Source organism: Colossoma macropomum, unplaced genomic scaffold (assembly GCF_904425465.1).
Source record: "Colossoma macropomum unplaced genomic scaffold, Colossoma_macropomum, whole genome shotgun sequence".
Lineage (NCBI taxonomy): Eukaryota > Metazoa > Chordata > Actinopteri > Characiformes > Serrasalmidae > Colossoma > Colossoma macropomum.
In genome coordinates, this window is record NW_023494784.1 from 13,132,141 (window position 1) to 13,142,241 (window position 10,101).

Here is a 10,101-nt window from a genome sequence, read left to right on the forward strand (position 1 = left end):
AGTTTCTTGTAAAATGTCTCTCAACTTTCAACTTTTTACGAAGCTGAAATCAGCTTCTCATTCTTTAGCTTCTTGTTAGAATTTTCCAGTTCCACCTTAAACAATGCCTGCCGCACCATTTAAGATGGAACGGGAAAATTCGAACGAGAAACTGACTTCAGCTTCGTGACTTTTTAGTGTTTGACAGTTTCTCGTTGCAGATTAAACGTATCAGGAAACCAGCTGGAGTGTAATAAATCCAAATAAGTCCATTCGTCCCCAAATTATCGATATTCGTCTTAAATCTCTCCCTTTGTCATTTTGTTAGCTACTAGCTAGGTGAGATTGTTGTCTGCGTTTCTGTGGTGACCAGCAGTCTGCATGCCAACCTTCAGGGTTAAAGGGTGAATTAGCAGTTATACATTAACTCCAGTGTTTAAGACCATTTATAGTTAATACTGTGTTGAAATAATCCTCCTTTGCAGAGCAACAAAGCTTTGTTGATCATTCTAAAATCTAATTCTGCTGTGGAGTCGCAACAGGGCAGAAAAAGAGTGGCATGGGGCTGCACAGCCGCAAGTTGCCGACCCCTGGCCTAGTGTAAAGACCACCCCTGTATAAGGTCAACATCTCTGGAGATGGTCATCTCTATACTGCTCTATGCATGTTGAAATACTGATCAAATATATATTTTTAACACTTTTTTAACTGAACATTTTCAATAATCTGCTGATCTGGCACTAGATTACATTAAATGAAGTAATTTTTTCCCTCTAAATGAAGGCTGCTTCCATCTGTTCCGTCACGTTTCAAAACTCTAATTATTATTATTGCTAATTACAAAAGGACATTATGTTAAATCATATCCAAGAGATCCACATATGGGCCCAGCCACCATCTCCCTCATTACTCTGTACAGTGCACAAAGCTGCGTTTCACTTTGGCGGCTCCTCTTTTATCACATTATTGACGTTGTTATGTAATGAACAAATTAAAAAAAAGATGTAAATGAACTGTAACACCCAGTTTCTAATGAGCTGATTGAACTTACATTCACACTTGGCGATGTAAACTGGTCTCCATTCCAAGTTCAAACTCATACAGGCCCTTAAGAAATATCAGTCACATAATGTAATATCTCTCTTCTTCTATAGGCAACTTATACATTTTCCCCACTAGGTGCATCTGCTGTGTTATTTAAGAGTGTCCATCTGTTCAGAATCAGAATTAGAATCAGAAAACACTGTATTCACTCATACCTAATGTGGTTTTATGGTGCACAGGCATGTATCGTAATTCTTCTTGGTGCAGGTGCATACACTCTTAAAAAAGAAGGTTCTTCAAGGGTTCTTTCTATTTAGAACCATGCTTAAATGTTTCTTTGCATGGGGAAATGGTTCTTCAGATCAATGGAGAATGTGTTGTATGTGGTCTACATAGAACCATGAACACTCAAAGAACCATTTCCATTTGCTTTAGTGGTTCTCTAGACTGATGGAGAATGTGTTGGATATGGTTCTGTATAGAACTTTTTATAAAGATGATTCTGTATAGCACTTAAAAGGGTTCTGCTAGTATTACAATGTCAAACTTGATGTCAAGAACGCTTTTTGGTGCTATATAGAACCATCTTCAACAAAGTTCTATACATTCTCCATCGATCTGGAGAACCACTTAAACATGCAAATGGTTCTTTGAGTGTTCATTGTTTTATATAGAACCACTGTCTTTACTAAAGAACCTTTGAAGAACCATCTTTTTTAAGAGTGAGAACAAATAATATTTAAGATACAAAGATCACAGGACTCTCTGGCCACCACTCCTGCCTTGTAGCTCCAACTTGCTGGTGTACAGTTAGAGACTGCAGGCCATCTGCTAGTGCACAGTTTGTGTTCACCATCCTCTAACCCTTCACTGACATACAGCCAAGAGTGGCTCCATGGTCAAAACTGACCATTAATGAATTACTTTTTGGGTAGTGTATCGTTCATACTACCATGCCAGTGTCACTGCTGTGCTGAAAATGGTCCACCATCCAAATAATATCTGGTAAACAGCATTACTGCAGTCTGAAACTAGCCAGTGATGAATAGAGGGCAGCTTGCACATCAGCATGAGGTAGGTGGATCTCATAAAGTGGGCAGTGGGTAGACGTACATAAGAGGGGTTTCTGAAGGTGTTTTTCCAAAGGGCAGTGTGGTGTGGCACAGTTACTGATTAGATCTCAGAACTATTCACACCCTGCTCATGTACCTATGTCCTTTTCACCTCGTGCAGCAGAGCTGTGAAAGTATCCGGGGTTCTCTGGGGGCTGTGTGGTGATCTCAAGATGTCTACTCAATGCTAATCAACAGTAAACACAAATAATAGTGGCAACAATGAAGGGGCTTCAAGTTCTGACTTACCTTACTTCATGTGTGAGTCAAAGACAATTATGGACAGCTAGTGTTGTTTTTTTTTAATTGATGGTGGTCTGACTCAATGACCTCAAGGCCAATCAATGGTCTGCAGGGTGTCCAAATTCAGCAAAGGTACAGGTACTGTGCACAGGTACAGCACAGGTATAGGTGGGGATAAGCAAGGGTATTCCAGTACTGTTCAAGGTGCCAGTATTCGAAAACTGAAATCAGTATTCTGGTATTCATTACATTTCATCACAGGAAAACAGAGAAAATATACAGCCCAACAACTCAATGACGCGCTGTTCTGTGTTTTTCTATTAACATGACTGCAAAATGTAACACTTTTGCTTGTATTTTTGAGTAAGTACATATATTGAACTGTGAGTGTGTTGCATTTGGTTCTTTAAGTGTTCATGGTTCTACATTTTCTTTACTTTTTTCTTTTCTTAAAGGACCCTCTTTTTTAAGCGTATAGGGCTGGAGTGGGTGGTTGACTGTTTTAAGTCATAGCACTGCTTAAGAAGCTAAAATGATTTAAACAACTAAAATATCAATAGCTCAAAAAAATAGGCAGCATACAGAGGAACACATTTAACATTTAACAACAATTTATAATAACTTGAGAAAGTGATGGCAAATCAGTAGTTTGCATAGATTGTGTTGGATGAGTAATGGAGGCTGGCTCTTCACATTTGAGTTAAACTACAACTTCCTTCTCAATCACATCCTTAACAACACGTCCTTTGCTTGATTAAAGGGTTCTTTGCACCGTGAAATGGTTCTTCAGATTGATGGAGAATGTGCTGTACATGGTTCTGTATAGCTCTTTTTTGAAAGATGGTTCTATATAGCACCCAAAAGAGGTTCTTCTATTGTTATGACGTCAAGCTTGTGACAATAGAAGAACACTTTTGGGTGCTATATAGAACGTTTTCAAATGTCTGGTTAACCAGATATCCGTTCATTAACGTTTGCAGATACTCAAACATCAAAATCATTCATAGTGCACATTTCTATCCCTTGACAGTTGAAATGATGACAAAATGTGTGATCATGGATTTGTAACCATTGTGAAGGTTCATATCCTGGACGAGTCCCCCCTTTTAAAGGCACCAAAACTAGCGTATCATAGCTCGCTGGTAATAAACTCATGCCTACTTTTAGCCCCTTTATAAATCCTCGACTTGTGTGAGTAAAACCTAAGCTTCCTCTGCAAACAGGTCTGCAAGCGAGTCTTGCTCTTGAACAAAGTCTGGCCAAAATTAAGAACGAAAGAAAGGACAAGGCCCCAGTTCTGTTATGACCCAGTCGAGGCTCAGGCCGTAACAGAGAATGAGATGTTCAGGGCTCTCTCCCCTCTGACATGACCTGGAAGAACACCTGTCTAGACCAGCCCAGCACTCTTCACACCACTCTTCACTTCTCTTTGCTTGTAAATTTTGTAAAAGCTTTGTTAGATTTTGTGAAACTCTCTGTGAACATTTGGGAAGTAGGTGATAAGTGGTATTTATTTTCCATCACCTTTTCTCCTGGTTTTGAAGCAGGGAATAGGTTAGCTTTTTGTGTTTTTGTTTTATTTCACTTTCAGGTTTAGTTAGTTTTTTGTGTAAGCATTAGTACTTTTGTGTGTGTTATTTTGGTATACGCTCGTCGCTGAAGCCATCACCCCTACGCAGCTTAGCTTCTTGCAAACCTGCGCACTTTTAAGAAAGTCTAAATAAACCTGCAGTTTTCTAATTTAAATGGTGTCCAGTGTTCAATCTGGGGAGGGAGCCCACTCTCATTATCTGCTATGGCCTGACCCTGGACCGGGTCATAACAGCACTCTATCATGAGCCATGCTGGCTCATTGTGAGAGCAGTCAGCTTATCTGTTACGGCTGCATCCTCATTTTCCAACTCCAATGTGGATCATTGCTGTGAGTCACCCTGTAAAGCCTGAAAGAATAATTTAAAAGTCTGAGGCATCCAGTCATATTTTGCAGGAGTTTTTCGGACTCTGTCAGACATACACTCTCAGAAAAAAAGTACTAAACTGTCACTGGGGCAGTACCCCTCTTGTCACTGGGGTGGTACCCTCAAGGATACCTCTCAGTACCTTTAGTCAGGGAACATATTTGTACCATAGTCCATTGAAATTATATTTTCTAAGTTGTATTGACTCCACACACCCCGTCTCGTCTCCAGGCTTTTTATTTTATTGTTCTGTTTTAAAACATTTGGTTATGAAAAGGTATAAATACGTACTTTTCACCTGGAAAAACTTATTTAAGGTGCACAGTTGGACCTTAAAACCACGGTTGTACCATTTAGGATACATTTACATTGTTTGTACCTTGATGAATGAAATGTACCTGCACAGCACCTTTGTTTTTAACAATGTATTTATGTATTAACATCACATGCACAGGCTCAAAAAGATGGTCCAGCGCGATGTTTATGGATCAAGTACAAAATCAACATTGTACTGATGAAGATATGATGACAACAGTAGATCATTTACTCAGTAGACATGCCCTTCAGCAAGTTTTGAGTTTCTTTTGAATTCTTTTTCAAAGCACTCATCAGATTCATCCACTTGGGGAAGGGGCCTGAAGCACAACCATCATTACAAAATGCTCTTCAACGAGGTCCAAATTCCCAAATACCCGAAGGGTACACAGTGTAGTTTAAAAGGACATTGGGGGGACTATAAAAGTGCAGAATTCCAAAAGTATTGTTTTTTCAAACTTGAGAAAGCCGGACTGCTGTGCAGGAACATACCTTGACCGAGCCCCTGCTTTCTGACTCTCTGAACCCCACTATACACCAAGTCAGAAGCAGAGCCAATGCCATCGTAAATTGTGGTTTATGATGTAAATTATGGGCAATTTATGTATGGAAAATATGTGCTGATCTTACTGTAGTGCAGGGGTTGGCAACCTATGTGTTAAGAAGGATTATTTTGTCCAACAAAAACCAAACCACTTTTGGAAACCCCAACAATTTATGTCCATTTTACCATCTTGGCTGTAAATATGTCTCAGTATGTGCTGATGTACTAGAATAAGCTAAAAAAGTATATACATACTTTGACATACTTTGCTCCACTTTAAGCTTTAACTCTGCTATAGCCACTTTTCTCGCATCTCCAGCAGGAAACTTTTCTGTGAAAGTAGAACACTTTCTTGTAAAATGTCTCTCAATGTTTGATTTTTTATAAGGCTGAACTTCTCATTCGTCCACTTCTTTTTAGAACTTTCCCATCCCACCTTAAATGCTGTCTGAGGTGCCAGAATGTAACCGCTGCACCATTTAAGGTGGAATAGGAATTCCAAGTGGAGTGATTATAAAAGCAAATAATTCTATTTGTCTCTAAATGATTAATGTTCTTCTTAAACCTTTCTCTTTTCCTTTTCTTTAGCTACTAGCTAGGCCAGATTGTTGTCTGAGTTGCTGCGTGACCAGCAGTCTGCGCACCAACCTTGGGGGTTAAAGGGTGAATCAGCAGTTATAGGCTACATTATCTCCAGCATTTAAGACCATTTATTGTTAAACCTGTGTTAGAATGATCAGCAGAGCTTTATTTTACTGCAAAGGAGGATTATTTTATTTTTACCTAAAAATCTAATTCTGCTGTGGAGCCTCAACAGGGCAGTAAAAGAGTCGCATGTGGCTCCAGAGCCACATGTTGCCAACCCCTGGTCTAGTGGATTGTAACAACCATAATGGACCATACTGCACTACCTGACTGAAAGTGCTGTGCTGTATATGCTGGTTCTGTTTGGCTGGATGCAAATGTGTGGCATATTTTAATAAGTTAATAGAATGTTCATTTATTAATTTGTTTTCAATGTGTGATGTTACTGTTGTAAAATTGAATAACTAGCAACTGGAAAGAACCATTGGGATTTCAAATCACTGACTTGAATGTCGTTTTTCGGCTTCCTCGGTTGGGAGAGAACGCAGCTGCAGCAGATGAAACGCAGTGAGAGCTGATGGCAGCTCCTCGTCGCTCCCCGGAGAAAGGAGGAGGTGGGTTGGAGGCTCCACGGTGCTGCCACACGGGAGGCCGGGGGAGGCGCTCGCTAATCTCCGCATTTGAAATGCAAATACACCTGGAGTGATGTGCAAATGGGTTCGCCCGTACAGAGCCGCCTCCAACCGGCTGAGGGAGGGATGAGCGAGGCATTAGATGCTGGAGATGCAAGCACAACTTCTGAAGGTGTCTTCAAATGGTACCTGATCAAAGTAGCTTCTGTGGATATGTGCACACCACCTTATTCATGAGGTCCCTTTACCTTATAGGTCCACTATATAGGTGTTAAATTATGGACTGTAGCCCATCTGCTGCTGCACGATTTATCAGCTGCCCTCCTCGTTCATCGTTGCTCAGTTTTTGACCACAGACCACCACTGCTGATCAGATTTTATTCGGGTGCTGAACCATTCTCTGCATGGCAGTGACACTAACAAGGTAGTGGCTTCGTAAAGCATATGGTGCTGGTATGAGTGTAACAGTGTTGTTGGGGTTTTGACACAGATGGCTCAGATTGGCCCACCATGCAAAAATATCCAGCCAAGCAGAAGCTGCTCAGAACTCCAGCCCAAGTCCTCAGAGTTCTCCCTCTCCCTCAATCAGTCTTCCCTCATACCACCACCTATTGAAGGCATGGTCTGAACTCACAGACTATCCAATTAACCAGAGTCCTACCTTGTACAGCCTTAGGTGTAGATGTCTAGAGTGAATGGTTAAAGACTGCAATTTTCCCGTCGCTTTTTCTCAGTATTGAACTTTTTTCTTTATCATGATTAACTATTACACATGCTAGCTAAGTAAGTAGAGTATCCTCACCATCAAGAGAATCAATGCAGCAAGCTAATGCTGTGTTTACATGCTGGTATTGAAAAAAAAACATATTTTGCCCAACGCATCTGACATGTACTCATTTAAACACTGCCATAGTTGTAGCGTCCAATGAAAGTTTGTGGTGATCTAAGCTGGGGAGCTTTGAGAGCGATTGTCTCTTATTTAAGTCATGACAACACAAGAAAACCCATGTTTGCCTGTGACAACTTTACATTTTGTAACATTTTCATTGATGAGCGACTTTTATTAACGATCAGAAATCTGGGGGGGCCTAGCTTTTAAGTGGAAAGGTCTAGATCACCCTGCCCCTCCCCCAGGCCCCCCTGCAGCTACGCCCCTGAGTTACAGCACTGCAATGGAAAAAAACATAATTGAAAGATTCACTTTCAAAGTGGATTAATGATTGAAAACACAGACACAGCCGTGTCGTGCATGGTGAGTGGATTTTGATGATCAGTGGTCTGTGAGCACAGGCAGAGCTTTAATCAGCGCTCGGCTGAGTCTGTTTTCAGGCCGCAGTTTAATGACACTGGTTTCTCCAGAGCAGAACAGGTAGCCCACACATTCTCTACGCCCACTGCCTTTGGCTCATTTCCCCAGTGCTCTGAGCTGACCTCATTACGACCTCTCTCTCTCCCTCTCTGTATCTCCCTATCTCTCTCTCTCTCTCCTCCTCTGCCTCCCTCCGTCTATATCTCTCTGCCTCACTCTCTCTGTTTCCCCCTCCCACCTCTTTCTCTCCTGCTTTCTCTCTCTTTCTTCCTCTCTCTACTTCCCTCTCCCTACCTTCCTCTTTCCCTCTCTCCCTCTTTCTCTTCCCCCTCTCTCTCTCTTTCAGTCTCTTTTACTCCCTTTTCTCCCCCCTTCACCCTTTTCCACTTCTCTCTCACCCACCCCTTGCTCCTTTTCACTGTTTTTTCTTTTCTGCACACTTTCTCTCTTTCTCTCTCTCTGTCTCCTTCCTCTATCTCTTTTCCTTTTTCCCTGTTTGTGTTCCTCCTCTCCTTCTCTCTCTGCTTCTCTCTTTTTTCAGTCTCTTCAACCTCTTTTTCTCAGCCCCCCTCCCTCACTCTTTCCTACTCCCTCATTTTCACTCTCCCCTTCTTTCTCATCCACTCTTCATTCTTTCTCTCCACGCTTCTCTCTCTTTGTTCATCTCTCTTTCTGTCTTCTTTATCTTTTCTTTCATTTCTCTTTCATACTTGCTCTCTCTCTCTCTCTCTCTCTCTCTCTCTCTCTTTTCCTCTCTATCTGTGAACTAAACAGAACATGCTTGGCACCCCCCCACCACTCTCACAGGAGACTGTAGAGCACAGGCGATCTGTTCATCATTCCCATCTGAGTCAAATCGCACCCGAGTCACTCAATCAGTGCCTGTTCTCACTTTCCAAATGAGACAAACTCAAAGGCTCAAGTAGAGTAAAAGAACATATTCATTCATAAGTTTCTCAATGCGTTACTATTTTTCTCTCTATATCGTGTGTTGCACCACAAGTGTACAGCCTTCAGAGAGTCATTGGATTTTTAAGTCAGTGCATGCTCGCCAATTAAGACCCAAATCTTTTCAGAAATGCCAGCCTGGTAAAAGGCAGTCAGTAATGAATTTACCCACATTGCTGGGCTCACTAATTAAATACAGACTGCTTTTCTATTACTCCAGCAGTGTTTAGACTCAGAATAACCCTCAAAAATTACAAAAAAGGTTGGAGCTACTTTATAAATTGAAGTTGGCCATTTCTTACAGTGGTCCAAAGAGTCACAATGCAACAACAGATAAGAACACAACAGCGATAAGAACACAAATTAATTAAATTTAATGTGAAATGCTCTGTTCTACTGAAACTTAACACCTCCAAGACAAAACAGTACCTTTTTCCATTCTCAACATCACACATTACATTCAGAAGACGTGTAGATTCACTGATCATAAATAAACTGGCTATGTTTGCAAAGAACCAATAGAACCCATGGTTCCTATCACCACCACTGTACAGAAAATGGTGGTAAAGTTGGTGCAATGAGCCATTTTTTCCCTCAAACAACTCTTAATGGCTGTTAAAATCTCAATGATTGAATTACGCAGAAATGTAGGAAAATTGATTGAATTTCCCTTTAAGAACACAACACCATTAAGGCAGAACACAATTACATTAAGAGAGAACAAAACAACATTATAGGAGAATATGAAGACATAAAGACAGAGCGCTAATACAAAATATGAATTCACTTCAATAGCAGTTAAAGAAACATAAAAACATTAAGGAAGAACACAACGGCGTTAAAGCTGTATTCTCCTACTTGAGTTAAAAACAATGTTAGTCCATGCCTCATGGTGGTGTGTGGCCAATGGTAGCATGAAGCCACACAAACGTTGGCACGATGAACACGGTTCCAGCGAAAATGGGTAATTATCAGAGGAGAGCTTTAGCAGTGTATGTTGCTTATTTAAGGTGGGGAAAGGCAGGATGATGCTCTGTACTCTTTGTTTTGGTTGTATAACACTGGGTTCCTCTGGAATTCAATAACGAGACGTTTGGCTTTCATGGTTCCCCAAAAAATCGACATCCACTTTATTCCACCGCTGCAGTCGATAGCAAAAGTTTGAACCCTTGACTGATCATTCAGCTCATCGCTGGAGTCTGTAGGTCATCACCTCTTTCCATGGCAGAATATTCCATCACGGTTCCATTGAAAAGAACAGAATATCCGATTTGCTGTCGTCCGTTTACTGCACATATGTAAATGCAGAATTAGAGAGAGCTTAAGCATATTGAGAGAGAATACAACAATGTTAACAGGGAATATGTCAACATTCTCTGAAATAAAACATATAAAACTGTTGCATTTGTGGAAAAAAGAAATACAGTGCTAA